Below are 9,447 nucleotides of genomic sequence, written 5' to 3'. Positions count from 1 at the left end.
TAACCAGCCATAAATTAACACAATATATGTCAACAGGTCTAAATATATGTGTCATGACAGTATTATGACCATATTATAATAGGTTATGAAAAGTTATGTTAGCTGTAATGACATATTATGACAGGGTTATGACTGTGTCATAACGTGTTATTACGCTGGGTGTCAGGTAAAGTGTTACCCAGATGGTTCACATGTTAGAGTGTTTCGTTTGTAGATGATAATGCTAGCTTGCTATTCGACAGCATTTTCGGCCCAGGACCACCACAAAAAATGTATCTGGCTATAACATTTTGTACAGTAACATCACACAAACTCGGAGAGAGAGTGGTGGAGCGCTGTCTGCCTAAAAGGCCAGTATTCCGGAGTCACCTCTTCACTGTTGACGTTGAGACTGGTGTTTTGCGGGTACTATTTAATGAAGCTGCCAGTTGAGGACTTGTGAAGCGTCTGTTTCTCAAACTAGACACACTAATGCACTTGCTCAGTTGTGCACCGGAGCCTCCCATTCCTCTTTCTATTCTGGTTATAGCCAGTTTGTGCTGTTCTGTGAAGGGAGTAGTACACAGCGTTGTAGGAGATCTTCAGTTTCTAATGGTTTTCTAATGATCAATTAGCCTTTTAAAATGATAAACTTGGATTAGCTAACACAATGTGCCATTGGAACACAGGAGTGATGGTTGCTGATAATGGGCCTCTGTACGCCTATGTAGATATTCCATTAAAAAAACAGCAGTTTCCAGCTACAATAGTCATTTAAAACATTAAAATTGTCTACGCTTGTATTTCTAATCAATTTGATGTTATTTTAATGGACAAAAAAATTTGAATTTCTTTCAAAACAAGGACATTGCTAAGTGACCCCAAACTTTTGAACGGTAGTGTACATTTGCACATAAATCATTCCATCTAACCCATAACATGTTAGTCACTACTGCTAGTCCACTTATATAGTTATAAACATACTAAAACATGCTCAAGTCAATTATACTGTATCATCCAGAAAGTCATATGTATTGATGCGCTTCAACATTAGAATTCTGATAACATGGTAAAACAAAACCCCTACTATGAATGTCCCAATCATGGTTATCACTCAAATTCAAGAACCTCAATTTAGCACACACCGACACGGTTAGATTGTACATTTACCAACAAGGGACCATATATATTTCTCATTACGGCCATCGTTTATCCCTGTCTTACACTGTCGAGAGTGGCATGTTAAATCTACTGCAGAGTTCTGTCATACTATCCAGGTATATGCCCAAACAGTTCGAGCTTATACTTTTAAAAATCCACCTTTCCAGAAATAACTCTCTCACCATTGCCACTTGTTATAGACCTCCTCTGCCCCCACCTGTGCCCTGGACACCATATGTGAATTGATTGCCCCCCATCTATCTTCAGAATTCGTACTGTAAGGTGACCTAAACTGGGATATGTTTAGCACCCGGCCGTCCTACAATCTAAGCTAGATGCCCTCAATCTCACACAAATTATCAAGGAACCTACCAGGTACAACCTGAAATCAGTGAACATGGGCACCCTCATAATATCATCCTGACCATCTTGCCCTCTAAATGCACCTCTGCTGTCTTCAACGATCACTGCCTCATTGCCTGCGTCCGTAATGGGCCCACTGTCAAACGCTCCCTAAAACACTTCAGCGAGCAGGCCTTTCTAATCGACCTGGCCCGGGTATCCTGGAAGGATATTGACCTCATCCCGTGCCTCATGCCTGATCTTTAAAAGTGCTTTCCTCACCATCTTAAATAAGCATGCCCCATTCAAAAAATGTAGAACTAAGAACAGATATAGCCCTTGGTTCACTCCAGACTTGACTGCCCTTGACCAGCACAAAAACATCCTGTGACGTATGGCATTAGCATCGAATAGCCCCCGCGATATGCAACTTTTCATGGAAGTTAGGAACCAATAAACACAGGCAGTTAGGAAAGCAAAGGCTAGCTTTTTCAAACAGAAATTTGCATCCTGTAGAACTAATTCCAAAAAGTTTTGGGACACTGTAAAGTCCATGGAGAATAGAGCACCTCCTCCCAGCTGCCCACTGCACTGAGGCTAGGAAACAATGTCACCACCGATAAATCTACGATAATCGAGAATTTCAATAAGCATTTTTATATGGCTGGACATGCTTTCCACCTGGTTACCCCTACCCCGGGCAAAGCTCTACACCCCCCGCAGCAACTTGCCAAAGCCCCCCCCCCGCTTCTCCTTCACCCAAATCCAGACAGCTGATGTTCTGAAAGAGCTGCAAAATCTGGATCCCTACAAAACAGCTGGGCTAGACAATCTGGACCCTCTCTTTCTAAAATTATCTGCCGAAAATGTTGCAACCCCTATTTCTCACCTGTTCAACCTCTTTCGTAACGTTTGAGATCCCTAAAGATTGGTAAGCTGCAGCTGTCATTCCCCTCTTCAAAGGGGGAGACACTCTAGACCCAAACTGTTACCGACCTATATCCATCCTGCACTGCCTTTCTAAAGTCTTCGAAAGCCAAGTTAACAAACAGATCACCGACCATTTTGAATCCCACCGTACCGTCTCCCCTTTGCAATCTGGTTTCAGAGCTGGTCATGGATGCACCTCAGCCACGCTCAAGGTCCTAAACGATATCATAACCGCCATAGATAAATGACTGTACTATGCAGCCGTTTTCATCGACCTGGCCAAAGCTTTCGACTCTGTCAATCACCGCATTCTTATCGGCAGACTCAATAGCCTTGGTTTCTCAAATGACTGCCTCGCCCGGTTAGCCAACTACCTCTCAGATAGAGTTCAGTGTGTCAAATCAGAGGGCATGTTGTCCGGACCCCTGGCAGTCTCTATGGGGGTGCCACAGGGTTCAATTCTCGGGCCGACTCTTTTCTCTTTATATATCAATGATGTCACTCTTGCAGCTGGTGATTCTCTGATCCACCTCTACGCAGACGACACCATTCTGTATACATTTGGCCCTTCCTTGGACACTGTGTTAACAAACCTCCAAACGAGCTTCAATGCCATTCAACACACCTCCCGTGGCCTCCAAATGCTCTTAAATGCAAATAAAAACTAAATGCATTCTCTTCAACCGATTGCTGCCCGCACCTGCCCACCCGCCTAGCATCACTACTCTGGACGGTTCTGACTTAGAATATGTGGACAACTGCAAATACCTAGGTGTCTGGTTAGACTGTAAACTCTCCTTCCAGACTCACATTAAGCATCTCCAATCCAAAATGAAATCTAGAATCGGCTTCCTATTTCGCAACAAAGAGGCCTTCACTCATGCTGCCAAACATACCCTCCTAAAACTGACTATGCTACCGATCCTTGACTTAAGCGATGTCATTTACAAAATAGTCTCCAACACTCTACTCAGCATATTGGATGTAGTCTATCACCGTGCCATCCATTTTGTCACCAAAGCCCCATATATCCCACTGTATCTTCAATAGTGGTAGAGTTGAAAATCGACCAACCTCAGATTTCCCACTTCCTGGTTGGATTTTTTCTCAGGTTTTTGCCTGCAATATCAAATCAAATCAAATGTATTTATATGGCCCTTCTTACATCAGCTGATATATCAAAGTGCTGTACAGAAACCCAGCCTAAAACCCCAAACAGCAAGCAATGCAGGTGTAGAAGCACGGTGGCTAGGAAAAACTCCCTAGAAAGACCAAAACCTAGGAAGAAACCTAGAGAGGAACCAGGCTATGAGGGGTGGCCAGTCCTCTTCTGGCTGTGCCGGGTGGAGATTATAACAGAACATGGCCAAGATGTTCAAATGTTCATAAATGACCAGCATGGTCAAATAATAATAATCACAGTAGTTGTCGAGGGTGCAGCAAGTCAGCACCTCAGGAGTAAATGTCAGTTGGCTTTTCATAGCCGATCATTAAGAGTATCTCTACCGCTCCTGCTGTCTCTAGAGAGTTGAAAACAGCAGGTCTGGGACAGGTAGCACGTCCGGTGAACAGGTCAGGGTTCCATAGCCGCAGGCAGAACAGTTGAAACTGGAGCAGCAGCACGGCCAGGTGGACTGGGGACAGCAAGGAGTCATCATGCCAGGTAGTCCTGAGGCATGGTCCTAGGGCTCAGGTCCTCCGAGAGAGAGAAAGAAAGAGAGAATGAGAGAATTCGAGAGAGCATACTTAAACTCACACAGGACACCGGATAAGACAGGAGAAGTACTCCTGTCTTACAGATATAACAGACATAACAAACTGACCCTAGCCCCCCGACACATAAACTACTGCAGCATAAATACTGGAGGCTGAGACAGGAGGGGTCAGGAGACACTGTGGCCCCATCCGATGATACCCCCGGACAGGGCCAAACAGGAAGGATATACCCCACCTACTTTGCCAAAGCACAGCCCCCACACCACTAGAGGGATATCTTCAACCACCAACTTACCATCCTGAGACAAGGCCGAGTATAGCCCACAAAGATCTCCGCCACGGCACAACCCAAGGGGGGGCGCCAACCCAGACAGGAAGATCCCGTCAGTGACTCAACCCACTCAAGTAACGCACCCCTCCTAGGGACGGCATGAAAGAGCACCAGTAAGCCAGTGACTCAGCCCCTGTAATAGGGTTTAGAGGCAGAGAATCCCAGTGGAGAGAGGGGAACCGGCCAGGCAGAGACAGCAAGGGCGGTTCGTTGCTCCAGAGCCTTTCCGTTCACCTTCACACTCCTGGGCCAGACTACACTCAATCATAGGACCTACTGAAGACTCATCTCTTCAGTAGGTCCTATGATTGAGTGTAGAGATGAGTCTTCAGTAAAGACTTAAAGGTTGAGACCGAGTCTGCGTCTCTCACATGGGTAGGCAGACCATTCCATAAAAATGGAGCTCTGTAGCAATAGTTGCGCAGTGAGTTGCTGCGCAACAGCTTTTTCTAAAACTTTTGAGAGGAATGGAAGATTCGATATAGGCCGATTAGTTTTTTAAATTTTCTTGGTCATTGTTTGTCTTTTTCAAGAGAGGCTTTTTTTGGGGGGATAGAGAGCCGTTTATTATGTTCAACATAGGAGAGCCAAGCACAGGAAGCAGCTTTTTCAGTAGTTTAGTTGGAATAGGGTCCAGTATGCAGCTTGAAGGTTTAGAGGCCATGATTATTTTCATCATTGTGTCAAGAGATATAGTACTAAAACACTTGAGTGTCTCTCTTGATCCTAGGTCCTGGCAGAGTTGTGCAGACTCAGGACAACTGAGCTTTGGAGGAATACGCAGATTTAAAGAGGAGTCCGTAATTTGCTTTCTAATGATCATGATCTTTTCTTCAAAGAAGTTCATGAATTTATTACTGCTGAAGTGGAAGCCATCCTCACTTGGGGAATGCTGCTTTTTAGTTAGCTTTGCGACAGTATCAAAAATAAATTTCGGATTGTTCTTATTTTCCTCAACTAAGTTGGAAAAATAGGATGATCGAGCAGCAGTGAGGGCTCTTCGATACTGCACGGTACTGTCTTTCCAAGCTAGTCGGAAGACTTCCAGTTTGGTGTGGCGCCATTTCTGTTCCAGTTTTCTGGAAGCTTGCTTCAGAGCTCGGGTATTTTCTGTATACCAGGGAGCTAGTTTCTTATGACAAATGTTTTTAGTTTTTAGGGGTGCAACTGCATCTAGGGTATTGCGCAAGGTTAAATTCAGTTCCTCAGTTAGGTGGTTAACTGATTTTTGTCCTCTGACGTCCTTGGGTAGGCAGAAGGAGTCTGGAAGGGCATCAAGGAATCTTTGTGTTGTCTGAGAATTTATAGCACGACTTTTGATGCTCCTTGGTTGGGGTCTGAGCAGATTATTTGTTGCGATTGCAAACGTAATAAAATGGTGGTCCGATAGTCAAGGATTATGAGGAAAAACATTAAGATCCACAACATTTGAGTTGAGTTCTGTTATGCTCACAGACATCATTCAAACAGTTTTAGAAACTGTTTACTAATAAGCACATACTAATAATGTGCTTATATTAGCAACTGGGACTGAGGAGCAGGCAGTTTACTCTGGGCACCTCTGGGCACCTTATTCATCCAAGCTACTCAATACTGCCCCCAGCCATAAGAAGTAAAAAGGTAATTTTAGGTTTGGCAACCCCCAATGCTGGCACCTGACACAATTGCTTTTTCAGAACTCTACAAACAATTACTCACAATATTAACTCCACTCTAATTTCTCGTGACCCTTCCTCCCTTTCGTCAATTCTATATATCTATTTAAGAATAAGACAGAATACAGTGTCTCACAAGTGAATTTAACTTTATCTCCAGCACCGGGGCAGCAGGGTCATTCTAGTAGGCGGGATTAGCCCAAAGACACACCTAGCCCAGAAGGCGAGCCCAAGGCAGCTCAGGGCTCAACCAAAGACACACCTAGCCCAGAAGGCCAGCCCAAGGCAGCTCAGGGCTCAACCAAAGCCGCACCTAGCCCAGAAGGCCAGCCCAAGGCAGCTCAGGGCTCAACCAAAGCCACACCTAGCCCAGAAGGCGAGCCCAAGGCAGCTCAGGGCTCAACCAAAGCCACACCTAGCCCAGAAGGCCAGCCCAAGGCAGCTCAGGGCTCAACCAAAGCCACACATAGCCCAGAAGGCCAGCCCAAGTCGGTTCAAGGCTCAACCGCCTTATTTTAGTTCAAAGTGGAAACACTACACAAGTGTGATTTCAGCTTTAATGAAAATCATCACTAGACTTTACCACCACAAAGTGGACAAATATGCGAAATTTGGGCTCTGGCCCTTGGACTAGATCTTGGACTAGATGAGTGTATCTGTTTCTCAATAGTTAAAAGTGGCTTCCTCTATGTGCTATAGGTAATGGCAGCATCCCCAATTGGTAAAACTATCTAGGAGAAGCCTTTTGCTACCTTACCTCTTTGCTGACCTTTGGGTCAGATGGAATGGGTACATCTCAGTTGTCTGAAGTGACTTCCTCTCCTCTACGCTGCTCGTCACATCGCTAGGTGCATAAACTTTGTACAGGTGCAAATCAGCTTCCTTGTATATAACCACCCATTTCAAAGCATTACCAAAATGTTTCACAAACTCAACACTCAGCTTTCCTTTTGTCTCTCTGTGCCTCTCTGAGTAAGGGTGTTGGCACAGACGGGCCAAGTCTAATGTACTTTCAAAGGAGGACGGTGAACATGGCTGTGTGAAGTCATCAGTGTGAGACAGTAGTTTGGTATCATGATGATGAGGTAATGGCAGCAGGGGGTATATGTAGGTTTATGTGTTTGGCACACGCTCAGTCTGCCCCTTTGGTCGGTGGGCTGCAGCGGAACGCTAATGACCTGGATGGGCTGATGTGCGTGTGCGTGTGTGCATGTGCGTGTGCGTTCGTGTTTCTGTGTGTGGATGGGGATGGGAATGGTGGTGTGGGGTTTAGGAGCAGTCAAGTACGACCTGGAGGGATAGTTAGTTACAGGCAAGCATCCATATGGTTTAGACATGGAGGGATAGTTAGTTACAGGCAAGCATCCATAGGGTTTAGACATGGTGGGGGGGTCATAGAGGCAGGACGGGGGAATCGGGAACAAACCTGATAGATTATGCAAACACAGCAAATAGGGCTGGTAGTTGGAGATAGTTTGAGAAATGGGAAAGTTAATGAACAGGCTTTATGGGAGCACTGGAAGCATTGAGGAACCTAGACAAAAGGCAATGAAACCAGCATTCATAGCTTAAAGCATCTTGATAATAACTTTGACCAAATATGATTTTGATATGCTACCAGTTATTATCAACTATGAAGATATTTCCAAGACAATAGATACGGTACAAAGGAAGCATTACCAAATAACCTTCTTGTGCAAATTCATTAATCAAAAGGAAGGCGTTAAAAATCGTGATTTTGAACAGCCCAGCCACACGACCTTCCTTTCAGCCCGTTGATGATCTGCAGCAGCGGGTTAAAAGTAAAAGTGTGACCTCACCCCAACCAACCATCACATGGGCCAAAATCACCCCAGCCCGCAGCACTGACATCATGGATAATGATGTCATCCCAGGATTCCAGACCTTCTCCCATTCCCGCTAACGCTTTCAGGCTTAGTGAGAAAACACACACACGCACACACACACACACACATACACACTACACTGTCCCACCCCTATACACACTCATATATAATGCACATACTCAGAACATACATCAATACAATTTATTTAGCAGATGTACATAAATGCACACACACACACACACACTTTTCAGGACCTACCTCCTGTGAGTAGTGATATAAACAGGAACACAAAACACAACAGATGCGATAAGGATGTCATTTGGCCACAGAACAAATCAAACAAGCCTCCATGCTCAAGTTAATAGGTCTAATAATAAGCTGCTTGCCTTTTAGCTTTCTGACAGAAGCCAGACCACATTTTCTCGTATTCCTCCCTGCCTGGAAAAAGCTCCCTTTAAATCAGCCACTGAGCCTAATCACATTAGGACTACTTTAAAATGGACTGAAATAGTATATTTGGACCATTGTGTTAATTTTCTGAAACTTAAAGACAGAACACAACCATAAATAAAAGAGAGCCTTTCCCCTTCTCTCATTCCTTCATTATCTCTCTCTCTCTCTCAATTTATCAATTCAATTCAATTTGCTTTATTGGCATGATGTAACAATGTACATATTGCTAAAGCTTACTTTGGATATTTACAATATTAAGATAATAAGAATCTAAATTGTCAACGGGACAACAGTAACAACAATAACCAAGGGTCAAAATAACCATACATTGAACAATAACAAAAACGTATACAATAGAGGACATGTGCAGGTTGATTGGTCTGTCAGACACTGTCCCTCATCTTATGGCAGGCAGCAATGTAGTGCGCTGCCAACCCACAGCTCTCTGCGTCCTCCCCCAACAGGACGGGTAGCCTATTCTCATCAGAGAGGTCTTTAACCTTGAATAAGGGTTTCAAATTTGGAGAAATGACACTCTCTAATTGTTTGATATTTTTCACATTTTGTCAGGAAATGCAGCTCTGTCTCAGGTTCTGCTGTGGTGCAGTGGTTGCACAGCCTTTCCTCTACGGGGAGCCAGGTTTTCCTGTCTACCCTTCTCAATGGCAAGGCTATGCTCACTGAGCCTATACTTTGTCAAAGGTTTTGATCAGTAACTATGGTCAAATAGTTAGCCACGGTGTACTGTCGATTTAGGGCCAGATAGCACTACATTTTGGTTTGTGCTTGTGCTTGTGTTTCCCAATAAGCATTGTAGTTTTGTTTTGACTGTGTTGTAATTTGGTTTATTCTGATTGATTGGATGTTCTGGTCCTGAGGCTTCAGTGTGTTAGTAGAACAGATTTGTGAACTCAGCCCCAGGACCAGCTGGATGAGTGGACTCTTTTCTTTTCTCAGCTCTTGGCATTGCAGGGCTTGGTAATGATATGAGAGTATTGTATTTTAGATGTTTCCAAAACTTAATTGCTATTTT

The sequence above is a fragment of the Salvelinus alpinus genome, chromosome 20 (genome assembly GCF_045679555.1).
Source record: "Salvelinus alpinus chromosome 20, SLU_Salpinus.1, whole genome shotgun sequence".
NCBI classification, from domain to species: Eukaryota; Metazoa; Chordata; class Actinopteri; order Salmoniformes; family Salmonidae; genus Salvelinus; species Salvelinus alpinus.
The sequence above is the reverse complement of the archived record's forward strand: the minus strand, read 5'-3'. Positions refer to the sequence as shown.